This window comes from Petaurus breviceps, unplaced genomic scaffold, assembly GCF_028583685.1.
Source record: "Petaurus breviceps papuanus isolate PSGF00001 unplaced genomic scaffold, PetGlider_PUasm1.0 375, whole genome shotgun sequence".
Taxonomy (NCBI): domain Eukaryota; kingdom Metazoa; phylum Chordata; class Mammalia; order Diprotodontia; family Petauridae; genus Petaurus; species Petaurus breviceps.
This window is the reverse complement of record NW_027186300.1, coordinates 10,517-18,594: the sequence shown is the minus strand read 5'-3', so window position 1 is coordinate 18,594 and position 8,078 is coordinate 10,517. Positions and strand designations below refer to the sequence as shown.

The 8,078-nt window shown below is 41.5% G+C and overlaps 1 pseudogene; it reads left to right on the top strand.

The window, feature by feature from the left end:
* Nucleotides 1-772: 772 nt before the first annotated feature.
* On the top strand, nucleotides 773-1,210 carry LOC138169780 (large ribosomal subunit protein uL11 pseudogene; annotated as a pseudogene).
* Nucleotides 1,211-8,078: the final 6,868 nt, after the last annotated feature.

Below are 8,078 nucleotides of genomic sequence, written 5' to 3'. Positions count from 1 at the left end.
ATACCAAGTATATGGGTAAAATATTTTCTAAGGGCCCACTGAGAGGACATGTTCAGTGAGTCAGAGAATGACAACATCTCAGAACTGGAAGGGATATCAGGGGAAGCCAAATATGTGCAAATGTAAGTCCTGTGAATACTCATCTTGTGTAACTACTGTGAGTATTCATCTTGCTCTACTTATGGTAGGAGTGACCAAGGCCCACAACCAAGACTGCGTCCCACACTCACCCAAGTTTCCCATGTTCCTTCATACATCTGAAGAAAACGATGATATGTGTTCTTATAGCTGAACTAAATTCAGGGATACTTTATTCAGTCACAGAATTAAAGTCTCTCAGACCTGCTACGGATCTTGGCTGTTAAAAAGGCAACCCCACACATGAAATAAAGCATTTCCTTATGCTTATAGCCAGTAAGTTGTCTCCCCATATAGGGGAGAACACCTGCTTCCTGGGGCAGCCAAATCTACTTTTCCTTTTATGTTTAAAGCTTTGCCATGTCAGAAGAACGATTGGGTTTCACTGTTCCATTAAATTTTCCAAAGGGCCAGAAAAACCAGATTATCCCAAGAGAAGACAGAACATTCTTATTTAGTATCCAATCTATTTATGAACAATAATTACCTCTTTTAATATTCCCTACAAGTGCTTTTGGCTTCCAGCTCGTGGTGGTGAAGGTGTAACTTCTTTCGGTCGTCCTGAATCTGGGTTCATCTGACACCGGCAGCCACCCTGCAGCGTCCAGGCCAAGTCTCCACCTTCGTCGCCACCATGCCTCCCAAGTTTGACCCAAATGAAATTAAAGTCGTGTTTTTAAGGTGCACTGGTGGTGAGGTTGGTGCCACATCAGCTCTTGACCCCAAAATTGGTCCCTTGGGTTTGTCTCCCAAAAAGGTTGGTGATGACATTGCCAAGGCAACCGGTGACTGGAAAGGGCTAAGGATCACAGTGAAGCTTACCATTCAGAACAGACAGGCTCAGACTGAGGTTGTACCTTCTGCCTCAGCCTTGATCATTAAAGCCCTAAAGGAACCTCCTAGGGACAGAAAGAAGCAGAAAAATATTAAATGCAATGGAAACATCAGTCTTGATGAGATTGTCAACATTGCTAGACAGATGAGGCACCGGTCCTTGGCAAGAGATCTCTCAAGAACCATTAAAGAGACACTTGGGACAGCCCAGTCTATGGGCTGCAACATTGATGGCTGACTTCCTCATGATGTCATTGATGACATCAAAAGTAGTGCTGTTGAATGCCCAGTAAGTTAAAAACTACAAAGGAGACTGTTGCAATAAATTTAACATTTGACAACAACAACAAAACCTTCCCTATAAGTGCTTTTTCACATTTTAATTAAATGATACCCATTCTATTGCCCTCCAACTGATTCCCATTTTCAGATATTCCGAGGTCTGATATTGTCTAATGGCCCACTCAGCACTGAGAGGCCATCTTCAATAGACTCAGAAGGACATCAACAAGTATCTAACACTTGCAAAATTCCCATGCAAGGATTCATTTTGCTCTACATGTGACAGCAGTAACCAGGCAGGAAAGATAATATTATAACTGATGTTCAGCCAAATCTAATTCTTTTCCTGATACACCTGACTGAAGATCATGTGGGTACTAAGAGCCAAATCAACTCTAGGACACATTGTTCAGAGAGTTACAGAATCAAAGTCTCCTCAGCAGCTAAAAATATGAACCAATACACAAAACACAACTTTTCATTAAGAACACAGATAATATGTCGTCTTATAGCCCTTGAGTGAACATGTCCATTTAGGCAACACACTGGCCTCCTGAGGCAGCCTCTTCTGATTTCCCACAACTCCATGAGGTTTAATGTTTTGTTTTGTCATAATAAGAAAAGCATGAATGGCATTATCTATGTTTTACATTCAATGCTCCTTTAAATTGCTTAAGGGGCAAGAAAAATAATAGAATTTCACATTGGGGATGTATAAGCTTTTGACATAGGGTCCAACCCTTACACGAACATTAACCACCTCAATAATTTTCCCCACAAGATTTCTTCTGTCTTCTACTGAAAAGGATATCCATCCTACTGCCTCTGATCTGATTCCAAGCGTCAGCAATCCCATTTTTCTGGTTGGTTACTAGACTGTGTACTATTTTCAGAGGACTGATTTGGATCTGGAGGTTATCATGTTGAGTGAGTCACAAAAGGACAGCAGAGTTGTGAAGGACATCAGTAGCCATCAAATATAAGAAAAGCAACCCTCAGATATGAACTCATATTAACGTATTTATGATAGGAGCCTCCAAGTCCCACAACCAAGACTGTCATCTGGGCTTCCCCTAGTCTCACCTTACACCTGAAATACACATGTTGGAAGAAGATGGTGATTTCCTAAAGGTCCATTCAACTCAAAGGAAACTGCGTCCATGGAGCCACAGAATCAAAATCTCAGCCGCTAGAAAACCAGCTTTACACAGGAAATAAAATGTTTACCTGAGAATATCATTAATGGCTTGTCTTCTAACTCATGAGTGAACATGTTGATTCAAGGGAGCATACTTGCTTCCAGAGGAGGTCAATTCACCTTTTCACACAGTTCTATTAGATTTAAAACTTTTCACCGTGAAAAGTGTATTTCGTCTTCTCTCAGTTTTATACCAATTATTCTTTTATATTGACAAAGAGGAAGCAAAATCACAGAATTTCAGTACTGGAGGTTTATTTATTTGTTATAATGGTCAACACATACATAAAGAGTAATCACCACTACAGCAGGGCCCACACATGTTCCACCAAGTTTCCTTAAAAAGGACTATCATCAAATGGTTTAAAACCTGTCCACAGGCTTCCACCATTTCAGGCTGATGGAATACAAGATGATGACCAACTTTCCAAGGACTAATTAAGGAGCTATTAACTATCTACAGTGAGGCAAAGAATAATAGCATCTCAAAGCTCAGAGAGACATCATCTGGCTCTTTTCTACATGCCAAAGCAAACGTATCAGAGATACTCATCTGGTTCTGTTTAGAGTAAAAGCCACCATGCCCCACCAACTAAAGAGACTACCTGTGCTCAGAGCAGTCTCACCTGTGCCCACATACAGTAGTCTGAAGAAGATGATGGGTGTTCTCTAAGGACCCAATTATTTCTGGGAAACACTGTTCAAAAAGTCACCAAATTAAAGCATATGAGAGCTGGTAGGAACCTCAGCAGCTAAAAAGAAGACATATATGAAATAAAACTTTTCCTTAAGACCATCATATTTAACCCATTCATTTGTAGCCCTTGTGTGAACATGTCCATTTAGGGGCAAACATGTGCCTCCTGAGGCAGTCAATTCTACTTTTCTACAGCTCTATGAGGTTTAAAGGTTTTTCACATGAGAAATGTGAACGGGAATCATTCAATTTTGAACACAGTCTACTTTAAATTGCCTAACAGACAAGAAAAAAACATACAATTTCCATGATAAGAATGTATCAGCTTCTGCTACAGAACTCACCTTTTCTATGAACAGTAATCAGAACTATAATATGTCCCACAAGGGTTCTCACATGGTCCACTTAGAAGGCTATCCATCCAGGCACAAAGTTGCCCCTGACATGATGCTGAGTTTCAGTAATTACAAGTGTACTGGCTACCAGAGAGTCAAATTTTTTCTAAGGACCCATGCAGCACTGGAAGGTCACATTCACTATGTCATAGAGTGATGGCTTCTCAGAGCTAGAAGAGACATTAGTAGCTACTGAGATAACTACTACATGAATACTCATCTGGCTCTGCTTATTCTAGTCTATGTCACCACTATAAAACATGACAAGCTCAATTTCATTTGCCCTCACACACACCCGATAGAAGAACATGATGTGTGTTCAAAGGGCCTACTCAACACGGGGAAACTGTATTCAAAGAGCCACAGAATCAAAGCATCTCAGAACTGTTATGAACCTCAGGAGGTTAAATTATAATCCTATATTTGGGGGAAAACCCATCTTTCTTTAAGCTAGCAGGCAATAAGTTGTACCGCAGGCCCTGAGTGAAGATGTCCATTTAGGTGAGCACAAGTGACTTCTGTGGTAGTCAATTCAGTTTTTCTACAAATACATTAAGTTTAAAGTTCTACATGAGAAACGCAGGTGGGAATCTCTCGGTTTCAAACTCATTGCTTCTTTATACTGACAAAGAGGCAAACAAAATCAAAGAATTTCAGTACTGGAAGGTTTGTGGGTCTGTTACCATGTCTAACTATTTTATGAAAAGAAATCAGCTCCATAGTGGGCCCCACACAAGTTTCACTAGGTTTCCTTCAAAAGGATACCCACCAAGTAGTCTAAGACAGGACCCGAGGCTTCCTTCATTTCAGGTCTGTTAGATACAAGATGGCACCGTATTTTCTGAGGACCCAAAGATGTTCTCATTCCTGCATGCAACTGATATAAGAATGTGATGTGTGTTTCGAGAGTACTCACAACTCTGAGAAACTGTTCAGAGTCACAGTATCAACACCACTTAGGAGTGGGATAGGACCCTCTGAGCTAACAAGACAAACCCACACAGAAAAGAAAAGGTTTCATGAATTCCATAGCTGAGAAGTTGTTGTACAGATCTGGAGTGAGCATTATCATTGATGCTTCCTGAAATAGCCAGTCTACCTTCTGCACAGCTGCATTACATCTAAAAAAGCTTTATCTGATGACAAATGCAAAGGGGCTTCTCTGAATTTTGTATCCATTGTTCATTTATATTGTCTAAGTGGAGGAAATCAAAATTATCAGGTTTCAGAGCTGAAGATTCTGGATGTCTAACAGAAGGGCCACCCTATGTATAAACAGTAAGCTTCCTTAAAATGGGGCCCACAATATTCCACTGGGTTCTGTTAAAAAAAACCTGTACAAAGAGAATGAAGCCTGACCTTGGGCAACTTCCTAAAAGATGGTAGCCAATTTTCTCAGAGTCCATTCAGATCTGGAAGGATGTCTGCATTGACTCAAAGACAGAAAAGCACCTCAGAGGTGGCCCTCTAATACACACAAAAGGAACTGTTTTGTGCTCTGCCTGTGACAGGATACACCATACCCCAGAGCTGCTGGTGGTGAACCAATGTCTATTCCAGGCTTACTAGCCCCTGCACACACCTGGAAGAGGATGATGTATGTTCTAAGTTGTGCTCAAACTTTGGGAAATTGTGTTCAAAGAGTCACAGAATCACAGTCTCTCTTCAAGCTGGTAGGAAATTCAGTAACTGAAAATACATGAAACCAAACATTTCCTTAAGACTATGGCCATTAAGTTATCTGGTAGTCCTTGAGTGGATTTCTCCATTAAAACTCAATCCCCAGCCTTCTTAGACTGCCAGTTCAAACTGTTAACAACTTCCTTAAGTTTATTTAAACCCTTGCCATATGAGAAACACAAAAGAAGCTTCAATCCATTTTGTACTGTTTAATCCTCAAAATTGTCCAAGGCATAAATAAGCCCCATAGATTTAAGCAATGTGGGGGAAAATGTATGTGCATGTATATGTGTATATATGTTATATGCATATACACACACGTGTATATATATATGTACACACATCTAATTTTCCCTCCTGCCCTATGGCCTCACCCAGTAACCACACCCCTATAATCTGACTTACTGACTTACGACCACCTCGCCTCTGGTTTTGATCCTGAGCTTTAGTAATTCTCAGTGTACTGGCGGCCAGGTGGTGGAATATTTGCCACGAGTCCATCCAGCGCTGGGAGGCTGTGGCCAACGCACTGGTAGACGACCCTATCACGAATAAAAAGTACAAGAAGGCTTCCTTAAGAGTAACTGAGCCATCGTGTGGTCTGGGGCTGAAGAAATCTCTTTAGGGGCAAACACCTCCCAAAGGAGTCAATTCCAGTTTTTCACAGCTCCATTAGGTTAAAAGCTTTTCTGTAAAAGGAGTGTAAATGGGCTTCTCTCAATTTTGCACCAGTTGCTACTTTATATCACCTATGGGGACAGAAAAATCAGAATTGTTTAGAGTTGGAAGATATATAGTAGTCCAAACCACACATGAATAAGTGTGTGTGTGTATACATATACATATACACCCTGCAAGTATTCAACCCGGTTCCATGAAAAAGGACACCTAGACTATTTCCCCAACCTAACCCCAAACTTCAGCCACTTGGGGTTTATTTGCTACAAGACAGAGTCTTATTTCTAAAGGCCCATTTAGCCCTGGGAGGCTTTCTTCATTGACTCATACAATCACAGCATGTCAGAGCTCGAAGTAACATCTGTGGTCTTCTAATACATGCAAAAGTAACTCACAAACAAGTAGTCATTCTGCTCGATTTATGGTAGAAACCAATTTGCCCAACAATCAACCACACCACTCTGGACTATGAAAGCTTCATTCATTCCCACATACACTTGATAGATGAAAATGATTTAAATTCCCAGTAAACTCCAGGAGTTCTTGCTCAAAGACTAAGCAGCGCTGAGAGGCACCTTCACAGCCAAATAGAATGTTGCTCATCTTTCATTTTCAAACACACATCACAGGCTGATCAGCCTCACTCTCTCTTACTGAGTCACTGAAGTCCAGTGGCAGGACAAAAGCCAAGATCACTGGCAATGGCCCGGGATGCAGTGGGACAACCTTGGCCTCATCTGCTGCCATTGCCTGATCAAGCTCTAAGTACCCCACGGCATCTGCGTCAGCCTCCTTTGTGGCCTCTGGAACAAAATGCCCTCAGCTGCCCATTCTGCCAGCAGAAGTCTTCATGTGCATGGGGCAGACATCCCTCTAATTCACTGACAGGTTTGAGGCCGGTTGGTTACCTTCAATCCGTGTTAGCCCGTCTGCCAAGATGGTTTTACCAAAGTGTGGCTGCTGAGCCTGCTACAGCTTCTTGGAGTTCCAGGTGAGAGTTGGGTGAATCAGGTGGACACCAAAGGTACATGAGCAGCCCTGAAAAGGGCTCAGGCAAATTGAAAAAAAAATATTTTTCCCTTAAGCTCACACCTTGTAGAGAGTCATAAAGCTCTCCATCAATGGGAAATAACAAATTCCTGCTTCTTGATATGGCACACTGAACTCTTACAGAGCCTCATTTTCTCAAGGATCCTTTACTTTTTCTAGAAAAAACAGCTCACATCCCACAACCAGACTCACAACACAGGCCTAGCTCCCTATCCCTCTTATCCACATATATACCTCTGACAGAAGAACAAGAGGTATACATAATTTACTCCTTTATTTGGCCTGGGAGGAGAGCAAAGTAAATAATTCTCACACATGCACTCATCCTACTCCATGCTTCTCCTACCAAGCAAGCACCCTTCCACAACATGGTCCTGGGAGGCAGCCAGGTGGTGCAGTGAATAGAGCATCGGCCCTGAAGTCAGGAGGAACTGAGTCCAAATATGGTCTCAGACACTTAACATCTACTAGACATGTGACCTTGGGTAAGTCACTTAAGCCCAATTGCCTTGCCTTGCCCCTGCTAAAATAAACCCCTCCCCAAATCACAATATGCTCCTTAAGTGATCAATCAGATTTCACTAAAAAAGGCCATCTATCCCATGATTACACAGCTAATCTTATTTTCTCAGTTCCAATTTAGTTCTAGGATCCAGTCTTCAACAAGTACCAGAATGAGAACATCTTAGAATTCCCAAAGGACATCAGCAGTAAATCCTGAAGCATTCATCCTGCTCTCCTACTGCTGGAAAACACCTCAGCCACAACAGAAGTCTAGTTTCATATTAATCTTCTCCAAATACCCTTGAAAAAACCTAAGTACCGTAGATAGGCCCATTCAACTCTGGCAAGCTTTGTTCAAAGATCCACAGAATCACAGCCTCTAAGAGCTGAGAGAGACCTCAAGAGCCAAACAAATTAACTGTACCTTTGAGGTTTGGATTTTTTACTCAAGAACAGACTTCTAGCCATAGAATCGTAACTTCATAGATTCAGAAATGGAAGCGCTATTCCAGGCCAACAATTCAACCTCATTTTACAAATATGGAAATTCAGGCCCAGAGAAATTAAGTGATTTGTGCAGGGTCACACAACTGTCAAGTATCTGAGGTGAAATTTAGATTCA